Source organism: Tachyglossus aculeatus, chromosome 9 (assembly GCF_015852505.1).
Source record: "Tachyglossus aculeatus isolate mTacAcu1 chromosome 9, mTacAcu1.pri, whole genome shotgun sequence".
NCBI lineage: Eukaryota > Metazoa > Chordata > Mammalia > Monotremata > Tachyglossidae > Tachyglossus > Tachyglossus aculeatus.
The window spans coordinates 21,946,257-21,955,531 of NC_052074.1; the positions used below are offsets into that span (position 1 = coordinate 21,946,257).

At 47.1% G+C, this 9,275-nt stretch overlaps 1 protein-coding gene across 2 annotated transcripts in view; it reads right to left on the minus strand.

Annotated features, from left to right (window-relative positions):
- The window catches only part of LOC119932276 (nuclear GTPase SLIP-GC-like), a 44,804-nt gene extending 41,033 nt beyond the window's left edge, over positions 1 to 3,771 (minus strand). The window contains exon 1 of one of the 2 annotated variants that reach the window (XM_038751373.1): positions 3,348 to 3,771. The gene's annotated coding sequence lies outside the window, so the exon portion shown is untranslated. Of the gene's footprint in view, positions 1 to 614; positions 684 to 3,347 lie in introns of those variants that run through there. The other variant, XM_038751374.1, reaches the window with a different exon arrangement.
- Between the last annotated feature and the right edge of the window lie 5,504 nt (positions 3,772 to 9,275).

A 9,275-nucleotide genomic window follows, 5' to 3' on the forward strand; every position in this document is an offset into this window, starting at 1 on the left:
TAGGACCACAAAAAAATTATTTTTTAAAGTAAACTTGGAGTAGCATAACTACTCTTGAGCTTTCTATTTATTTGGATGGACTTTCAATAAAATGTATAAAAGAGGAACTAATTTTGACTCCAACCCCATACATTAATCAGTCTTGAAGCCAAGTCAATCAATAGCGTCTGTGCAGTGTCCTGTACAATCTTCCAACAGTGCCAAGTTTCGTTTCCTCTGAGAGAAACTTCTTATGGGAGTTACAAGTTTTGTTTCTTCTTGTATTCACTGGGAGAATACAAGAAGGTTAGCAGACAAGATCCCCGACCTCAAGAAACAACATTCCTGGCAAATCTCCCTTTCTCACTCGCAGTTCACACCCATGGTGCTCCAGGAAAGAGAGGTCAAACAAGAAAATAAATGGTATTATGATTAGAAACAACTTCTCATTAATCCCCTTCCCAGATGCAAAAATAGAAATGCAGATTTGCAGTTACGTTACTGTAAGTCAAAATCTCTATAATATTCCTTGCTCTTTCTTTCACTGTGCAATAAAGCATGTTACATGTACTGTTTCAGTACTTTTCAAATAAATTTTAAACAGAAAGTCACCCGGAAATCACCCTGAAACTCACCAGTCCTCGAGACCGCTGCTGTTTGCTTCGGTAGAAAAGAAGAAATGAAACTTAACACTGTTAGAAAATCACGTGCAGCACTGTAAGTTGCTTAACCGGAATTCGGCAAACCCCAGTACTCAAGCAAGACTCAGCCAATCCCTGGGCCCTAGCTTGCTTATGATGATGATGATGATGGCATTTATTAAGCGCTTACTATGTGCCAAGCACTGTTCTAAGCGCTGGGGAGATTACAAGGTGATCAGGTTGTCCCACAGGGGGCTCACATTAATCCACCTTTTACAGATGAGGGAACTGAGGCCCAGAGAAGTGAAGTGACTTGCCCAAAGTCACACAGCTGACAGTTGGTGGAGCCGGGATACGAACCCATGACCTCTGACTCCAAAGCCCGTGATCTTTCCACTGAGCCACGCTGCTTCTCTACTTCTACTTCTCTAAGCAGCCACGCTGCTTATCTTCCCAGCTCATGCGTAGAACAAGTGATTTTGAACGAAACGCGAACTTTGCCGTGAGGGAGCATCAATAATAAGATGCAAATGAGAAATTCCACCTTCCTTTAGGATAATGAGAACCTCAGGGTGGGACTTCCTGAAGTCTCCACTGGCTCCACGGCCACCCACCAATCACTAACCTCAGCGAATGATCTAGCTTCACCCCACAGTTGTAATCCAGAGAAGCATATGTATATATATATATATATATATATATGCTGTATATATGTATATGTCACCTGTATATATGTATATGTTTGTATGAATTTATAACTATTTTATTTGTGCATATTTATTCTATTTATTTTATTTTGTTAATATGTTTTGTTTTGTTCTCTGTCTCCCCCTTCTAGACTGCGAGCCCACTGTTGGGTAGAGACTGTCTCTATATGTTGCCTACTTGCGCTTAGTACAGTGCTGTGCACACAGTAAGCGCCCAATAAATACGATTGAATGAATGAATGAAAAAAAAGAGTGAATGAATAAGCAGAGTGGCTTGGGAGTCAGCAGCAGGCTTGGGAGTCAGAGGTCATGGGTTCTAATCCCTGCTCCGCCACATGTCTGCTGTGTGACCTTGGGCAAGTCACTTAACGTCTCTGAGCCTCAGTTAACTCATCTGTAAAATGGGAATTAAGACTGTGAGCCCCACGTGGCACAACCTGATCACCTTGTATCCCCCCCAGTGCTTAGAACAGTGCTTTGCACATAGTAAGTGCTAAACAAATGCCATTATTATTATTAACCCTTAAAAAATCCAGTGCTAACAAGAAAGAGCGCCTTTCTCCTGGAGAGCCCTTTTAGGATGAACCTGTCAAGCAAAAACTCCTCACTCTCGGCTTCAAGGCTCTCCATCACCTTGCCCCCTCCTACCTCACCTCCCTTCTCTTCTTCTACAGCTCAGCCCACACCCTCTGCTCCTCTGCCGCTAACCTCTTCACTGTGCTTCATTCTTGCCTGTCCCATTGTCGACCTCTGGCCTGGAATGCCCTCCCTCCACACATCCGCCAAACTAGCTCTCTTCCTCCCTTCAAAGCCCGAGAGCTCACCTCCTCCAGGAGGCCTTCCCAGACTGAGCCCCCTCGTTCCTCTCCCCCTCCTCCCCCTCCCTATCCCCCCCTTACCTCTTTCCCCTCCCCGCAGCACCTGTATATATATATGTTTGTACATATTTATTACTCTATTTTATTTAAGTGCTTACTTAGAACAGTGCTTTGCACAAAGTAAGCACTTAAATGCCATCATTATTATTATTATTATTATACAGTCAGGGTCTCTGGCTCCTTGGGGCTTGGTCCAAAAGTCACATAAGTCCAGGGTTAAGTGGCTTGGAACACCCTCCCTCCTCAAATCCACTAGACAATTACTCTCCCCCACTTTCACAGCACACTCCTCCATCTCTCCAAAAGGTTTCCAGACTAAGCCCCACTTTTCCTCATTCCCACTCCCTTCTGTGTTGCCCTGACTTGCTCCCTTTGCTCTCTCCCCTCCCACCACTCCACAGCACTTATGTATAGATCAGTAATTTTATTTATTTATAGTGTTGTCTGTCTCCACCCCCTCTAGACTGAGAGCTCATTGTGGGCAGGGATTGTCACTCTTCATAGCAGTATTTACTTTCCCAAGTGCTTTAGTACAGTGCTCTGCATTCATTCATTCATTCAATCGTATTTATTGAGCGCTTACTGTGTGCAGAGCACTGTACTAAGCACTTGGGAAGTACAAGTTGGCAACATATAGAGACGGTCCCTAACCAACAACAGGCTCACAGTCTAGACGGGGGAGACAGACAAGAAAACAAAACATGTGGACAGGTGTCAAGTCATCAGAACAGTAAGTGCTTAATAAATACAACTGAATGAATGAATGAACCATTGTCAGACAGGTTAGTGCCACCCCATAGTAATCCTGCTTGATACAGGAAGAACCACAGATTCAGCCATTTGATGTGGGTGTTTGTCTAAAGAACTAATGGGGAGAAATTACCATCTGTGGAGTCGTGCTTGATTGCAACTAAGTCAAAATCACCAACCTCCATACCCCAAGTGTAAGGATAACAAGATCCTTAATTAAGTTACTAGAGGGAAGGGTCCCTTGAAAAGTATCAAGGGAAGAGTTGGAACAGATGGAGCGAAGAGAATATCCAATGGATGGCTCGGTTTGTAGTGCTAAATCAAATGACTCTATGGTGCGATGTTCAGGGTTAGGCAAAGGAAGAGAGTGCAGAATTACTAATGTTGCTTACCCAGTGCTTTGAGGTCAGTGGTAGCGATAATGTCGTGGGCCCAGTCCACGGCAAACATGTGACAGATCCCAGATCCCCAGGTGCAGCAGAGAAAGAAAGCAGGAGGTAGGGTCTTCTTGTCCTTTTAAACATCTCCAGAGGCAGAACCCCAAAAAGCATCCGTGAAGCCAGTGTAGCTTATATCCATCCTGAACCCCTCGCTGGTACAGAAGGAGAAAGGGATGAGGGCCACTTCTACTAGTGAAGGATACTTCTTTCACCTCCAGTTTCCAGGACCTCCTCTCAACCTTCCTCCCCCAGCCGCCCAGAGGGAGAATACAACTGAGGACTGGCCTCTAACGTTCCGAAACGGGAACTTCCATCTGTTCCCTCTTCTCTCTTCTGGGTCTCCTCCTTCCCCCTCCCTCTGTTCTGTATTCTCACTCTCCCTCCCAATTTTCCCTCCCTGTCAAGTCACTCTTGCTCCAGAGTTTAAAAGTATTGACCCTCAAGAGCTTTTCAATGGCCAATAGGGTTGTCACCTTTGAGGTAATTTTACCCCAAATACCCGAGAGGCAGAGCCCTCTATCTCTAGGAAAACAAATGCTGAAGAGATGGTCCCAATCGGGAGTGCACTAGCAACAACACTACTGCCTAGAGAAGGATGGTGGTTATGGAAATTGGAGAGGAAGGAGTGTTCCTTGTCTGTTCGTATTTCTCTGAACCCACTGGTTAAGTCATAAAGACCACTCAGCTGGGCAGTTCTCCCTGTTTTGTTGCAGATGGAGACTCTTGATACTCCTACTACAGAGGTTTTAAAGATTATGGTGTGTATGTGTGTGTGTGTGTGTGTGAGTGAGAAAGAGAGAGAGAGAGGGAGAGAGAAAGAAATAAAGAAGGAAAGAAAGAAGGAAAGAAGGAAAAAGAAAGAGAGAAAGAGAGAGAAAGAGAGGGAGAAAGAAAGGAAGAAGAAGAAAAAGAAGAAGAAGAAGAAGAGGAAGGAAGGAAGGAAGGAAGGAAGGAAGGAAGGAAGGAAGGAAGGAAGGAAGAAAGAAAGAAAGAAAGAAAGAAAGAAAGAAAGAAAGAAAGAAAGAAAGAAAGAAAGAAAGAAGGAAAGAAAGAAAGGAAGAAAGAAAGAAAGAAAAGAGATCTAAATGGAAAGAACAGAGGTGGAGCGGGAGGGCTGTGCCCAGGGAGCATCCTCAGCCAGTGCTGTGCAGTCTGAGCCCGATCACCAGATCAGATGCTTCCTCCCAGACTGTCAGGCAGACCAACTCTGATATCCACTCCCCACCTCCACTGGTCTGAACTGGTAGCCAGAAAGGCAGCCTACAGGTAGCTAGCTCTGCTTTTGTCTTTGTCCTGGAAGCTCCTTGGATCTATCAGGAACAGAGTCCCTGGATCTTGGGGCTCCGCCCTTAGTGTGCAACTGGGGCCCTTCCCACTTGGATTGCATTCCAACCCCAGAGGGAGAGGACACTCCAGGAAAACAACTGGGAGTGAAGGAATGTGAATGTGGCAGGGAGGGGGAGTAGTCAGCAAAGGTTCTTAGGGACAGCTTTTATGTTGACAGGAGGAGCCCTGCATAAGCAGCAGCACAAGAGACAGGAAACAACATCTGACAGGTCCCAGGAAACAGAGAGCTGCAGACAAGAAAAAAATTGTCATGAAATCTGAATCCAGAAGAAACATCTTCAGAATCAGTCCCCAAAGACTGGCTGGGAAAAGTTTTTGGCAATGCATGTGCTGTTCTGACCACCATTTCTTCCTCTCTCTAAGGTTTTCCAATATGGGCTTTGCATCTGATGCTTTTCCTATCTGACCACTTCAAGTCCAGGATTTGTCTGAGGGGGGCTCCTCCAATGGCCAGCCCCACCCCCAGCATTTGTTGAGTTCTCCCAAACCACAGTCTTCTTACATTTCATGGCCTCAGCAGAAGTCAGGCTGCCAAGGTGCCCTCTCACAAAGATCAAAGCAGATCCTCCTACAGCAGGGTGGGTGGCCAAGTTATTCCCTAAGCTCCCTGAGGCTCCTTGGGATTGTGTGGACTATCTCTGGTGTACTCTCCCAAGCGCTTACTATGAGGCTCTGCCCTCAGTGGATTGATACACTGGACACAACTGTGGCCCTGTCGGCCCAGATACAGAGGCAGTGAGAGAAGACGTACCCTTTGTGTTCTCACGGCCGAGGGGCAGTCCCAAACCAGCACCAGAAACACTAGCCAGGCAAAGGTGGAACTGACCTCTCTCCAAAATCTGGGAGGTTGCCAAGGACAGAGGACACTCCAGGAGGGTCTCAGTTCAATTAGTCCTGGAGCAACCTTCACAGTTCATTAAAAAATAGGCTAAGGAACTTCCTTGGATCTCTTTACAACCTGCTTTCTCCAACTTCTTCCACAAACCTCTGTCTCCTTCTCCCAAGTTCCCTAGCCCAGCTGATGGAGAATGAGCAAAGCCCTGGCAGATGGTAGTGGCCGGGACAACAGCCTTCCTACATAGCCATGGGCCTGAAAGTGGGCACAATGGAGGCTCTGGATAATCCTCTCATTTTGCTCCTAAATCAACATGGGAAGGAAGCCGTCAAACATCGCCATTAACTCATAACTGGTAAACACATCTGGATCCAGTCTCAAGACTAGCTGGAGGGTAGCTGGAGGACCCTTTCCTCCATGGAGCTGCCACCCCTCTCTCTGGGGCTTCTGGATGGGGAAGGGGAGGAAGGGGATCGCTCTTGCTCCATGTTACTGAAGCCGTCACTCTGTTATAGCTCCCTGGGAAAGCTGCCAGCTGTGATTGGCTCCTTTAGCCTCACTGTAGGCAGGGAATGTGTCTACCAACTTCTTACATTGTTCTCTCCCAAGCACTTAGTATACAGCTCTCTACACAGGAAGTGCTCAATAAATACAGAGTACAGTGTACAGTTTCTGTACAAAGAAACTGCTCAACAAACATCAATGATTGATTGATTGATACTGCGAAGAAGAAGATGCATAAAGCAGGCCAGCCAGGGCCCGCCCTTGTGACCAGAGCCCCAGAAAAGCCCCCACTGCTCAGGGTGCAGGAACTGAATTGGACATCTGGGCTTTCCATTCATTCATTCAATCATATTTATTGAGTGCTTATGGTGTGCACAGCACTGTACGAAGTGCTTGGGAGACTACACTATAACAATAAACAGTCATATTCCCTGCCCACAACGAGCTCACACCACCCTGCATGTCCCACACAGGACCGTGAGACAAACATCTGACGTGAGTCCCTTTGGGGCACTGAGAGAAGCAGAAGTGGCGATACATCCAGATATAACTTTGACTCTGTGCGGTGATGGCAATGACACAAAGCAGGAATCAACACAGACATCAGCAACCAATGGCAGACAGGGAGAGAACAATTACTTAGTTATCAACCAAACGCACCTATGGCCACTTCCTGAAACTCAAGGCCTGTTTGAGCTCAGCCCTGGCTCTGATTTCCTCACCACAAAGGCAAAGGGGGGCCTCGACCCAGGCCTGACTTTGTACTTCAATTCAGAGGGAGCTGCGGGGTCCTTTTTTTCCTTCCCCTCTGTCAACAGCCTCCCCCTCCCACCTGGTGCTCACTCATTTCTTCAATGGAGGATTGAAGACTGCTTGCCCCTCCCATAAGGTATAGCTGAGTTAAGGGTCCATCAAGGGGCCACAGAGATAGGTCTGCCATGTGCAGAGGACTACACTAAAAGAGGAAATAGGGAACCACTTCATTCATTCATTCATTCAATTGTATTTCTTGAGCACTTACTGTGTGCAGAGCACTGTACTTGGGAAGTACAAATCGGCAACATATAGAGACGGTCCCTACCCAACAACGGGCTCCCAGTCTAGAAGGGGGAGACAGACAACAAAACAAAACATGTAGACAGGTGTCAAAATCGTCAGAATAAATAGAATTATAGCCATATGCACATCATTAACAAAATAAATAGAATAGTAGATATGTACAAGTAAAATAAATGGAGTAATAAATCTGTACAAATATATGCAAGTGCTGTGGGGAGGGGAAGGGGGTAGGGCGGGTGGGGATGGGGAGAAGGAGAAGAAAAAGGGGGCTCAGTCTGGGAAGGCTTCCTGGAGGAGGTGAGCTCTCAGTAGGGCTTTGAAGGGAGGAAGAGAGTTAGTTTGGTAGATGTTCGGAGGGAGGGCATTCCAGGATAGGGGAAGGACATGGGCCGGGGGTCGACGGTGGGACAGGCGAGAATGAGGCACAGTGAGGAGGTTAGTGGCAGAGGGGCAGAGGGTGCGGGCTGGGCTGGAGGAAGAGAGAAGGGAGGTGAGGTAGAAGGGGGCGAGGGGATGGACAGCCTTGAAGCCGAGAGTGAGGAGTTTTTGCTCGATTCGTAGGTTGACAGGCAACCACTGGAGATTTTTGAGGAGGGGAGTGGCATGCATCCAGAAGAGTATCTGCCTAGAATTTGACCATTCATGCCTGACTTCTTCAACTTCCTGACTGGCCACACCCTTGATCTCTTCTCACCACAAGACTGAGAATTTTACTGACCCTCCCACCCCATCCTTCCCCTTCAGAAGTTAAGTGACTTGCCCAGGTCACCCAGCAGGTAAGCGACAGAGATGGGTTTAGAATCCAGGTCTTCTGACTCCCACGCCCATGCTCTTCCCACTAAGCCATGCTGATTCCTGCCCCATCCAAACTCCTCCAAAAGACTGCCTACATATGCTGCCTCCACTTCCTTTCCTCCATATCCCTTCTTGACCCACTACGATCCCCTGAGGTCTCTCTCCAAGGTCACCTCCTACTTGCCAAATCTAATAGTTTCTACTCCATCCTATTCCTCCTCAACTTCTCAGCTGCTTTAGACACCGTGGCCCACTCCCTTCTCCTAGAAACACTATTTAACCTTGGTTTCTCAGACACGGTTCTCTCCTGGCTCTCCTCTTACCTCTCTGACCAATCCTTCTCAGTCTTTTTCCCAGCTCTTCCTCTGTCTTCAACTCCTCAAGGATGTCCTTCAAAGCCCTTTTCCTTTCTCAATTTATATAGATTCCTTTGGGGAGCTCATTCGCTCCCACAGTTTTAACAACCAGCTCCATGACTCACAAATCTACCTGGCTAGTCCTGACCTTTCTCATTCTTGGAAATCTCACATATCCTCCTGCCTCCTGGATACCTCTACCTGGGTTTCCTGCCAGCCCCTCAAGCTCAATATGAAAAACCTAAACTTCTCATCTTCTCTCCCAAAATCCTCTCCACCATCTAACCTTCCCATCCCAGGTGACACCGTCACTCTCCCTGTCTCTCCAGATCATAACTTTGATGACATCTTAGACTTCTCTTTCTCAACCCCACCCAAATCTATTTAGTGCTTCCTCTACATGTCCAGAATCCACCCCTTCCTCTCCATCCAGAATGGCCACCACGCTGGTCTGAGTACTTGTCATATCCTGGCTGGACTACTGCATCGGCCTCCTCACTGGTCTCCTTGCCTCCGATTTCTCCCCGGACTTGTTTGAAGGTCTCTTCAGGGGGCTCTTGGGTAAGTCACTTAATTTCTCTGCCCCCCCACTAGCTCATCTATAAAAGGGGAATAAAGACTGTGAGCCCATGTGGAACAGGGACTTTGTCCAACCTAATGATCTAGTATCTATCCCAGTGCTTAGTACAATGCCTGGCACATAATAATTGTGGTATTTGTTATGCATTTACTATGGGCCAGGCTCTGTTCTAAGTGCTGGGGAAGTTACAGCCTACTCAGTTTGGACAAGGTCCATCTCCCACATGGGGCTCACAGTCTTAATCACGATTTTACAGATGAGGTAACAGGTTCAGAGCAGTTAAATAACTTGCCCAAGGTCACAAAGCACACAGGTGGAGGAGCTGGGACTAAAACCCAGAACCTTCTGTCTCCCAGGCCCTTGGTCTATTCACTAGGCACACTGCTGCAATACTAAGTGCTTAA